At 37.4% G+C, this 12,382-nt stretch overlaps 1 protein-coding gene across 22 annotated transcripts in view; it reads left to right on the top strand.

The window, feature by feature from the left end:
- Nrcam (neuronal cell adhesion molecule) overlaps positions 1-12,382 on the top strand; it is a 278,315-nt gene that overhangs the window by 116,100 nt on the left and 149,833 nt on the right. For all 22 annotated transcript variants that reach the window (XM_069996201.1, XM_069996200.1, XM_069996199.1 and 19 more), the window contains exon 2: positions 6,908-6,985. The gene's annotated coding sequence lies outside the window, so the exon portion shown is untranslated. The remainder of the gene's footprint in view (positions 1-6,907; positions 6,986-12,382) is intronic.

The following is a 12,382-nucleotide window of genomic DNA, read 5'->3' on the forward strand; positions in this document are numbered from 1 at the left end:
TTTTTAGTATATTATAGTAGAAGATCTTAAGGGTATATATTTTGATTAGCACCACAGAATTAATAATTGAAGATTGTTTATAACTTCTTATCTAGTCATGGTAAGTCTTTGATATGTTAAATATTGCCTTTAATCTTTCATGTGAGATCTTCAGAGTGTTTCACTTATTTATTATAACTGTATAGTAACTCATTTGTAGTTCATCATTTTCATTGGCAGATTTAAATTGTCAGAGCAACCTCCTTAATATATATAGAGAAACCTCCTTAATATATATAAATGGCTTCCATTTATATATATGGAGATAAATGTTAAAAGAACTATAGAGTCATGCACAGAGATCCTCTTCACTTCCTCCTTGTCCTTATTGGTACCTCTTTTACACACCTACACACATGCACGCAAGCACTCCTGTATACATATAGACAAATGCTTCCTGTCACTCCCAGGACTGTGAGCTGCTGTATTGGGGTCACACCTTATTATATAGATCCTCAGACTCTAGCATGTTTGTTTTAGAGTGTGTTTTCTCTGTGCATATGAGAAACTTTTCTAATTTGACTTTGTTCCAGGAAGAAGTTTTCTAACTGCACAAAGTAGCATATTTCTGGTTTAACTGTCATCATCCTAAATACACCCTTCTAGTGTGGGCCATGCTCACCTACATTGGAATATCTGAGGCTGCTTATCAAAAGACTTGGACTTCTGGGCATGTCTCTGTCAGTGAAATCAGATTCTCTCAAAAACACTATTTTCAGTCTTTCTTATTTCTTAGTAACAGTGTAATTTTATATGCCATCATGTAAAGTTCTATCTGTTTTTGTGTTTAGTGTACTTGAAAACTAGTTTCTCACTGTCTGCTATATGAAATCTATAAACCTGCTGGGTGCTGGTGGCTCATGCCTATAATCCTAGCTGCTTAGGAGGCTGAGATCTGAAGATCTCAGTTTGAAGCCAGACTAGTCAGACAAATTTGAGAGACTGTTAGCTCCAATTACCCAGCAAGAAGCTGAAACTGGAGGTGTGATTCAAGTGGTAGAGCACCGTCATGAGTGAGAAAGCTGAGCAAGAACATTAAAGCCCTAAGGCCTTGAGTTTAAACTTTAATACCAAAAAATAGTATATATGCATTGATAATTTATATATTCATATATTTGTTGATAATTTAACTGCCCACTTTTAAACTGATTCCTTCCTAGGCAAAGTAAACACTACTGCATTAATTATTTCTATTAGTATTAATTCATACTCATAAGCTTACATATTCAATGGTAGCCTCTATTTAAAGATAGTAAATATATAAATAAAAAATGTAAAATACCTTAATCATTTTTTGCTGCTCTAAATATAATAATATTTTTAAATGAAGCATGTTTCTTAGATTATAAACACAGATAAAGGACGAAGGCATACTAGGCTTTACTAAAGGTTTTATTATGATCACAATATTGCTGGCTTCTTATAAAACACTCCAAATTATTAAAATGTTAACACAGTGCTAACCACCTCAAGTGACGTTTATAGAAGTGGAGACCACAAATGTGAAGATCTCTGTTCCAACATTCAAGACCCCATGGTGAAAGTGGCTTTGAAGTTTATACTGACATTGACATTAGCCTTCTGGATAAAAAGGGGTAGTGATGGATGGAAAAGATAAACTTGGGTAAAAGAACACTTGGGTAAAGAAGTTTATAAATTAGCTTCCTTACATATCACTTTAACTATATACAAGAGAAGTTGGAGATGTAGAACCTGGACAGGAGCTTCTTTTGCATGACCAAAAGGGATGTGACTTTGAGGCGGAAGATGGCTATTGGCACATTTGCTTTCTATTTTATAGTTTCAGTCATTCTTTGGACCCACACAGCATACTATGCATCACCAACAGTTTCAATAACATACGTGACAGTAAGTTTGCTGGATGTTTACGTTAGCCTTTGCAGTAGCAGATTAGAATGTCACTTGAAACAGTCAAAGCTTCTTCAGGTAGTCTTTACCTTGTTGAGTTCATCAAGGATTAGTGGGCTTGTTTATTGAAAGGCAAAACACCTACAAGTTCCTCTTAAGACAGACTTATTCTTGTTCCTATCCCTGACTTTTAAAATGTGTATATCATGGAGCTGATTCCAAATCCCAGAAAGCTTACTTGTCTTGCAAGAGTAAACATGAAATTGATGTTTAATTGAGGCCAGAAGTCAGGGCCTGGTGTCCTGAGGACCCTAACTAGCCAGGTTGTAGTAAAAGGGAGTACCTCTGGATGCTGTTTGGATGAGCTAGTAGTTGTTTTATTTTAGTTTTATTGGCTGCTGTAATGGGGAGAGCTGGTTTCAAGATTATTTTGGCTTTTTGCCATGTCAAACTGAATTAGGCTGTTGTATGACAGGCAGACTCTAGAAAAGCCAAAGACAAATGCCAATTATAGTACAGTTGTTTACTTATCCTTTTCTATGCAGTTTATACGTATGAATGGACCCCAAGTTTAACTAAATGGTTATGTCAAGAACAGAAAGTTTTTTTAAAAAAGAGCCGTTTGGAAGTTAGCCTATGATTTTGCCACTTCATTAACGTCAAAATAAAAAATAATAATTTTGGAAGTTTACTACCATTTTATAGGGATAAAAGAATATGATGATTTTGCATGCTAAGTGAGTACCTAACACACATAATGCTACATGTTGAATTTTTGAAATTATCTGTTTCTCAGATATATTTGTCTTGAAGATTGTGGACAAGAAGTAATCATCACAATTGAAAATAGAAATGCTTTGGATTTCAATGTCATCTACCTTTAGCCATATCACTTAGGAGGCAAACTTTTAGAAACAAATCTCTAACTCTCTTTAATAGCTTTACATTTGTGTCATAAAGTGTGAAACAAATACCATTATGAGCATTCTTGCATGCTAAGACTTCTTGCTTTATATTGTAGCAATTGATTTTTTTGGTGACATTGAATATTATGGAGTCTCATTTTATTTTATTTTATTTATTTATTTATTTTTTGTTGGTCGTGGGGCCTGAACTCTGGGCCTGGGTGCTGTCCCTCAGCTCTTCAGCTCAAGGCTAGCACTCTACCACTTGAGCCATAGCTCCACTTCCGGCTGTTTTCTTTTTGCTTATGTGGTGCTGGGGAATCGAACCCAGGGCCTCAGGCATGCAAGGCAAGCACTCTACCACTGAGCCACCTTCCCAGCCCTGGAGTCTCATTTTAAAACAAAGAAAAACAAAAAGTGTACAAAAAAGTATGCAAATCAGTACCAATTCCCATTGAGAAAGTTGAGTAATCCTTTTCTGAATTACTAAAATTTTTGTTATATACGTGAAATGCTTTTGTTTTGATGGTTTACTCTCTATACTATGACCTTTGGGTTTCTTAGCATTTTTCATCTAGAAGCCATTCATCTTTTCTGAAGGCTACTTTTATATACATCATACTTCTTCTTGACCTTTTGACTTAGGACTGATTTTATTTAATAGGATAAGTTGATTGCATTTTTGAGTGAAAAAATGTTATTGGGAAAATAGTCTTTGGCTATATGATGGATTGCCCTATTCTGTTGACCTGAATGTATTACCAAGTTAGGAAAGCCCAATGACACAGTTGTCAAAGCAAGAGTAATGTGACAAAAATTAATTTCCTACAAATATTGGGCATAATTGCTGACATGGCAATACAATTAATATGTGATGTTGTTTTAGTGGTCGTTGCTTGGAGGTTAAATTGCCACAGAAGGCTAGTGTGGCAATGCTCTATCAATAATACACATAAGCAAGATGAAATAGTTTCCGCTTATAATACATGGAATCATACCCAGGCCAAATTACACATATGCTTTATGCAAAAAGTATTACCTTGAGCTGAATCATGTTAAAGATACCCATCATGCTAAAGTTAACACTTATCAGAAGAACCATCTTCCCTTTAAAAAAATCTGTGTTTGAAGCATCTTTTATTCTACACTCTCTAGAGGTAATTTCATTTCTGCCCTTTTTTGTAATAGGAAAGCACATTCAGCAGGCCAGCCTAGATGGATGGTCCAATAGGAGCCATGAAGGCTTTGGACCACAGCCTAGGAGGAGGTGGTTGTACTGACAATTCCAGTTCAGGGCATGGCTCTCCTCATAGCCACAGAGTTTTCCTCTGTATGCTTCCTAAGGCTTTCACACTCAGTTTACCCCTCTCCCTTCCTGACTCTTAATTTTCGGCTATCTCTATGCCAGTCTCTGTCTGGTCACTCTTTCTGGCAGCTTCTTCTGCTGATGCCCTCTTTTGAGACAGGGCATCACTATTGAGCACAAGTTGACCATGTACTCATGATCCTCTGGCCTCTTGCTTTCTGAGTGCTATGTTATAGGGATATGCCATTTTCCTCTTAAATTTTGGTGGCACCTTCCAGGTTTAACCTTTTCCTCTCTCAAGCACTATTGAGTAAAATAGGGGAAAGAAATACTTTCTACTTTGAATAGAAATACTTGCTAGCTGTGTTGCTTAATCTTTTGTGCTTCAGTTTCTGTACCAAAGAAAAACAAATATTCATAGAAATTGGTGCATTGCTGGGATAATAATATGTACCCAGAGATGGAGTCAGAGTAGTATCTCATTAAATTTTACTTTTCTCAGGAACAATTGCAGCAAATATATTTTAATTTCATGACTCCCCAATATTGTAACTATAGCCTCTAGTTGTCAGTGATAAAGATTTCAGATAAACACTGCCACATAAAGGAGATTGCTAGTCCAAAGCATCCATCAATAATCAAGTAAAAGGATCCAGCTTTTCTTACCATCAGACATATATAGAACCATTGAAGGAGGTCATGGGTAAGGCTAGAAGCACAGAGCCAAAATTCTACCTAAAAATGTATACTTGCAGAGTGGGACAGATTGAAATCACTAGATTATCCAGTAATAAAAGTGTATTCAGTAGTATCAGATTTTGTGGATCAATCAATAGTATTCATCTTGAATAATTCCCATTGGAATATCTTGATACACCTCAACGGGGAGGTAGATATGTGCTTGTTGGAGTGGGGTGGGCTTGAAAAGGAGGCAGGTATCAGCCCTAGAGGCTGAGGTTCTTGGATGTTGGCTACTGAAATACCTCCTGGAGTCTCTCCTTTCACTCTTACCATCCCTTAGTTACCCACAGTACTAATACATAGTCTATCATTTTATCTAAAACTTTCAATGGGCCTACAACATTCTTGAACTAAAATCCAGACTCATAAATTTGGCTAGTTCTCAGGGTCCTTTGCACTGTGGTTACAAAAGACCTGTGTAGCCTCCCCTTTTGCCATCCTGCCCACTCTGTCAATAGACTTCGTTATTGCTATTTCTTTGCATCTGTCCTTCTCTCTACCCCGACTGCCCTTCTCACTTACCTTTAGGAGTCTGGTCAACTGATAACTCCTGTGGAAAACATCCTTGATCCCCCTTTGTAGGATTCATTGTTCTTTTTTTCCTGGTCTCACAGGATACTCTATAAACACTGTATTTCAAGCTGGTTGGTAATATTTCTGTTTTCTCCCATCAGCATGTAACAAAATTACATGGAAGTAGGTTGCATGTCTTATTTCTATTTTATTCTTTTAATTTTATTGTCAAGGTGATGTATAGAGGGGATACAGTTACATACGTAAGGTAGTAAGTACATTTTTGTTGAAGTTGTTACCCCCTCCCTCATTTTTCTCCCACTTACTGATATTTTCCCAATATAATACTAAATATTCAAATAGGTCTGTTGAATTTAATTATTATCATAAACATAACTTCAGATTCTTATAGGTTCTCTTATTCATACCATTAGAAGGTTTTTTTTAAACAAAACTAATTAGGAGCCAAATGATAAGAAAAGAAAAATGTTATTGCTATAAAATTGGTTTCAATTCCAAGGGAGAATCACTAACTTTCACAACACCAATGTGTTGTCCTGATAAAAATACCATTGTATCAGATAAAAGGCTACAAAAGGTAGTTGTACATAAACAAATAAGATAAATGGGTTATTTTTATAATTTGAAACAGAAAATATTTTGTAAGACGTGTCTAAATTCAAACAACTGAGGTTATACATGGTTCTTTTTACTTTATTCCTGGAATAATTTTGCAATTCATAGTAGTTCTGACATTTGATTGAGTCCAAAATTCTTGAATTGATGCTTGTTTCTCTTTTCTGAAAGATGTTTTCAGAGGTTGATAGTGTGACTTCTGTTTTCGAAAATCTCAAGTCCAAAAAGACACAAATCCTCCCTTAGAAAGCCTTTGGCTATCTGAAGACGTAATGTGCTCAGCTGTGATTGTTCTCTTCCCCACCCATGGCATCTTTTGGGGGACTAATTCTTAATTGGAATGTTTGCTAGGGAAGCAATGAGACAGACAAGAGGAGGGGTGGGCACTGTAGAGTCTGGAGCTGTCCATAGCTGAGCCTTTGTCACAACTCCTTGAACCTTCTCCTTGGATCTTCGCCATTTCCATCATATTTTCATGACTTCCATTGAGAATTCGAGGACTTTTAAATATAGGGGGAAATTCTTTGTTTGTAAGTAAAACTTAAATAATAGCAATAAGCCTACAGAAAGGAATCATTTTATCTACTTAAAGAGATATGATCTTACCAAACCATCCTCTATTTCTAAACTGAATATGGGAATCAATTTCCTTCAGTGGAAATCCATTAGTGGGGTGTCCATCAGACTCCTAGTTACCTCTCTGCTGTCACTTTTGATTGAAGCCAGCAGATAGATGTTTTGGCAAATGTATTCATAATTTGTCTTTTCTTGCCTGGCTCTCTCTGTAATTGTGTCTCCCATTAGGGAGTCAGGTGGAGTTAATGTATTGACAATTTGCTGTGATTGATGACGACCAATGTCTTGTTAACATTTACTTCATTCCTTCTTCAATCCACAGAGCAATACTAAGACGACCTTTGGTTTAAAAGATTAAAGGGAAGAATAACTTCTTCAGCTAAGAAGGCCTTCTTCAAAGGTAGGGATTTACCTCCTTAAAATGTTTAAATTAGTAGTTAAAGAAGAGAAATTTACCATAAAAATGATGTGTCTATATAATAATAACTCTCATGTAATACTTTTCAATTCAGAGAGGATGATAAAAACAGGAACTAGGAATGTAGATACAGAAATACTTTTCACTCTACTTGTCAAAAAGGACATATCAAATGTATCATGAGGAAAACCAGCCCTTCATGTCCTTTCATAGTAGAGCAATAAGATTTTTGTTCTGCTAAATCATGAGTCACAGAGCACAGAAAATGAACACACAGTAAAAGCACTGCTAATTTTTTAAAGCCCATTCTCAAGGGAATTAAAGATTAAGAATTACAGGGCACTATTTATAAGCCAACAATTGTCCTTAGGGCTTGATCATATTTTGAAGACCCGAGTGCATTCTAGCTTTATATGATTTTCTCTCACCTCAAAGAGAAGTAGAAATAACAAAATGTTGGTTTGGAGTGTGTAACGATTCCTTTGAAATTTGTTTTCTGCTTTTTAAATCCTTTCTCCTCATTTCCCAACCCTGACCCTACTATCCACCCCATTCCCATTGTGTCATGTTAAGATTATCAGCTCTAGAACAGACACTGTGGGGCCCTTGGTGCCTTCTGAAAGGCTGTCTGTGATTGTACTGAACTTTTTGATGAAAAATATCTTAACTGAAGATCTGGAACAGTTCAGAGACCTATATCTCAACCAATAAATAGCTTTCTTTAGGAAATAATAAGAGCTCAATTGTTCACTTAGTTCAGTACCTCATATTTTTTTCTAAAACAAATGAACTCTCATGGATTTGAACTGAAGAAAGAAGATCCCATGCATGATTTTGAGGTAACAAAAATCCCTCCAGCATGTTCTCCCTTGTTCTGAAAATTCTTAAGTTGATCCACTGATATGTCATTTTGTAATTAAGAGGAAATGATTCATGCCTCAGCCGTATTTTCTTCCATTGTGTTGTATTGAAACTGATTTCACATGACTAACTAGCTCTAATAGAGTTTCAAAATGCCATCAGAAATCCCCACATCAGTAGTCTGGAAATGAACATTGCTTTGTGAATCAAATAACACATGGTTTGTTCAACTGGAAATGAAAGTTAGTGAAGACTAGCAAAATTGATTAAGTTAGTCAAGTATAACAATCCCCCCCCCTGCAAAAAGCTTTAAAGTTGTATAGAATGCAAAATGACTTATTTTATAAAATTCTGATATATCCCTCACTTTGTAAAGGTCCATATTTCCTTAGAGGAATACCTGCAAAATAAAGCAATGTGATAGTAGAATCTGTCCACTTAGACTGGGTAGTAGGATATGATTGTAATACATTGCAACTGCTAGAGATTAGAAATTAGCAGGTGTTGAGTGGTATCAATGTTAAGTTATATCAAGTCCTTCTGTAGGTAATATGGAGTGATTACTGTGTGGGATAGAAAGACCAAGAGGGCAGGAGCATATATGAATGATGGTTCCTGCAAAAGGGGGAAATACAAGACAAGGCCAACCAGGAAGATGTGTTTTAAGGTAGCAATGATGGAATATAACCACTGCTGCTTTCCCACTTTCCAGCGCATTCTTGGCTGGTTCTCAATGTCTTCTCCTGAGAGGGTGCAGCATATTCTCTGTCTTTCATTACATGAAAGTTATTTGATTTAAAAGTCTCTGTCTTCTAGAGGAACAAGTGAAAAATCTGTATTCCTCTATTCTCCTTTTTCCATTCCTCTATTCTTGATTCATATTTCTTGTTGATCTTTTTGGCTAGCTTTTTGTCAAGTGACCAATGCTAATTTTTAGTTGTTGCATTCAATCAGAACCACTAAACTATATCTTGTGAATTACTTGATCTGGCTAAAACCAAATGCTGAGATCTTCCCCATTTCTTTCCCTTGCCTCACAAAGACTTGCTGAGGCTCTCTGAAATTCTAAGCACACTTGTATTCAGCATGTCCCTAGGCTATTCAACAACCTCTGACATTAGAATAAGAAAGTTGAGGGGGGTTTGTAGCTATTTATGTGTTTTCCGTTGTCTTTCCCACGGTCCTTGGTATACTGAGTGGTATCTGCAAGCTGTGAGAATCCAGAACTGTGGGCTGTGATTGGCAAAACCCTCACCCATCACACATGCTCCCTCTACATGTGTGGTGTCGCATAGAACAACTGTGTTCACATTTGTCACTATCCCTGATGTGTGTACCTCTTCATGGAAATTAGTGCCTATCTAGTTTGAAAGCCTTGAGCTAATATGCAGGATTTTTAATGGTGGGATTTCAATGAAGCAAGCAGCGTAAGGGGCAGGAACACCCCTGAAATTCTTCCATGTAACTGGTCTCTGCTCTACTGTGTTATTAGTGCTAGTTGAAATAATGAATCTGAAGAAGAATGACCATGCTGTACCTGAAAGCATGTCACTATTTGACAAACCATGTCTTTACAAAATCTAATAGGTTATTCAAATCACCTACTGATTGTGTTTGGTTGATGGGTGGAAAGTTGTTCTTTTCTGGGACTCACAGACTTTTTAAAGTTATTCATACATCTTAGTAGAATGGTAATTATATTCTAAATGGATAATCAAATTGACAAGAACAGAAATACAACCATAATCATTTGTAAATATGAACCAATATTTCATTACAAAGCCTAGGTAGGCAAACAATTGTAAAACTCTTTATCACTATAGAGATCTGTCAAAATTTTGTCCTATAGTATCATTTTAAAGCTGAGAAGCTTTATCTCATGTTATTAGATACTTGTCAAAGACAGAAGATGCATAGCCTCCACAGGAAGAATACCCATCCTATGAAACTAGAGAGGAAAAGCTCATGAATAAATCAGTTACCCTGTGAAGCCTAGAATTTATAAAAACTGAAGCAAGGATCTATACCTCAGTAAAATATATCCACTTTATTGTTCTATACAAGTTGAGTTTGCCTCAATATTTAGTTAGCCTCAAAAACTAGGACAACCCTTTCTTGAACTTATTAACTCTCTCTAACCTAAGTTAGAAGAAGGCAAGTTCCATCCAGATTTCAACTAATTGACATCTCTCCAAACATTAGCATATTTGTACAGTCCTTCTGTGGTGATCCTAGCAAACTTTTTCATGGAATAGGTACTCACCACAAAACACAGCATTCCTGGAAGCTGAAAGACAGTGTGATGAGGAACATCCTATTCCTCCATCCTGGACATTAGCCAGCTTTTATTTTGACATAGAGTCGGAGCAACACCCTGTGTCCTGAGGTTAGATGGAAGCATGTTAAATCTCATGTGCAGTGCTTCTGAAGAAGCCTGAATTTAGTACATTACCTGATACTTATCTCTGTGCTATAATGGCATACATGATTGAGATGCCTTTATCAATCAAGCCTTTTCTGACCCTTGCACCCTGTCCTCATTATTCTTATGAGACACACCATTTTTCTCTGAACAGCTCATCCTATCCTCCTCTCACTACACCTGGATGCTTAGTTTAGTAGTGTGTCTGAAGTCTTAGAAAGTGTTGTTTTAGCCGGGTGCCTATGGGTCATGCCTGTAATCCTAGCTACTCAGGAGCCTGAGATTTGAGGCTCCAATTAACCACCAGAAAACTGGAAGTGGCACTGTGGCTTAAGTGGTAGAGTGCTAGCCTTGAGCTGAAGAACTCAGGGACAGTGCCCAGGCCCAGAGTTCAAGCCCATGACCGACCAAAAAAAAAAGTGTTGTTTTAAGAAAGAAATCAGCATTATCTTGGGAGAGCATTATCTTGGGAGATCGCTGGCCATGAGAGTGTAATGATGGACAGGAGAAAAGTATCAAGCAGCAGTCAGTGCCAGTTGCCAGTACAAAAACTTGCAAATTCCGTGTGTTTTTTTCTTTCACTTCCCACTTTAGTCCACTAATGGGAAATGTCTGCTTGAATGCTGGGAGGGGAAGATTGCTGGTGTCACTCCAGCATAGGAAAGTGTAGCAATTTAACAGTTCTGTACAAAGGCTGATATGGTGACCTTTGCAAAGAGCTCTTTTCAGAGACTTAACCGTATCAGATTTCTTTTCCCTGCTGTACTCCCAGATTTTAATTTTAATTTTAAACTATATTAGAGCTGAGGAGATGAGGCAGATTAGTGGCCTGCAGACTTTATTTTGAGTCTCACGGAATGACCTGAAGAGTACCAACACAGAGTCGCCATCCTGTTGTCCTTGTCCTCCACAAGTATAAACTGTATTGAAATAATTTTCTCTGTAAAAGGAATCTTATTCCAAGAGAATAACAAGTGGCATCCCTTATTCATTTAGAATGATGATATTTAGGTTCCATATTCTCACCACCAAAATCATTTTTGATTGAGCTTTAATAATGGTGCACTCTTGCCTACGGTGTGAGGTCCTCTGAGTCCAGGCAATCTGAAGCGAGGTAGTAAAATGCACAGCAGGAACACTGGAAAGCTTCCTGTGATCCGTTCCCTCTCACTCTGCACAAAGGTAGAAATGTGTGCCTGGGTACACCTGTCCCTTCCTTCCAGCATCTGGGCATTTCACCCCTGGCTGCTTTTGGAGGGAGTCAAATCCTGACAGGAGAGAGTTATCTAGGGAACTACCCAGGAGGAAAATGAAGCCCAGTGTGGAGCAGGAGGCCAGGCCCAGGCCCCTGCTGGTAATGCAGTATGTTGCTGTCACAACTGACTGCATACACAAATAGATGCTTGGATTTTTTTTCCTGCTTTGTTTTGTTTTGCTTCATTTTTGCTTTTCATGACAGCATTCATTTTGTAAAGCAGAGAAAAAGAGTTTCTTGGACAGATTCAAGTTTTCATATCTGCAGAAGGCATTTCTACAGCTTTTGTCAAACTTTTCTTGTCTATAAAGATTCTTTGTTTCTAGTTAACTGTTGTGGCAGGCAAGTCCATAAACGACTAGGAATACAGGAGAGAATGATTCCTATTGAACGAGTGGAGTAGGATATGGTGCATGAAGCCAGAGTTGAAAAGGGTTTTGTTTTTTGCAGTATGGTGGGAATTCAGATTCAGATTGCTGCTCTGTGTTATTTAGCATGCTACAGTTAAACAATGGGGCATGCCAGTCTTGGCAGCAGTGTTGATTAATGCATTCCTGAATGTGTTGATTAATGTGTTCCTAGGATGCCTCCTTAAGCTGCTAGTGCAGCTGAGGTGTGTCCAATGTGCTTCCTCACCGGCTGTGCTTCATTCGTGTGGGCACATTTGTACGGGGATCTTCTGTATATCTTATACCATGATAAATAAATCCAAGGATCTCTCAGGGTTTTTGTTTTTGTTGTTGTTGTTTACAGAAATCACAAGTGTTCTCTAGAATGGGTTCTATAAACTATGAAGTTCACAGAAGTTTCTTCTAGCACACTCATCCATGCTGGCATTTAC

The sequence above is a fragment of the Dipodomys merriami genome, unplaced genomic scaffold, assembly GCF_024711535.1.
Source record: "Dipodomys merriami isolate MVZ:Mamm:240054 unplaced genomic scaffold, mDipMer1.0.p SCAF_5, whole genome shotgun sequence".
Classification (NCBI taxonomy): domain Eukaryota; kingdom Metazoa; phylum Chordata; class Mammalia; order Rodentia; family Heteromyidae; genus Dipodomys; species Dipodomys merriami.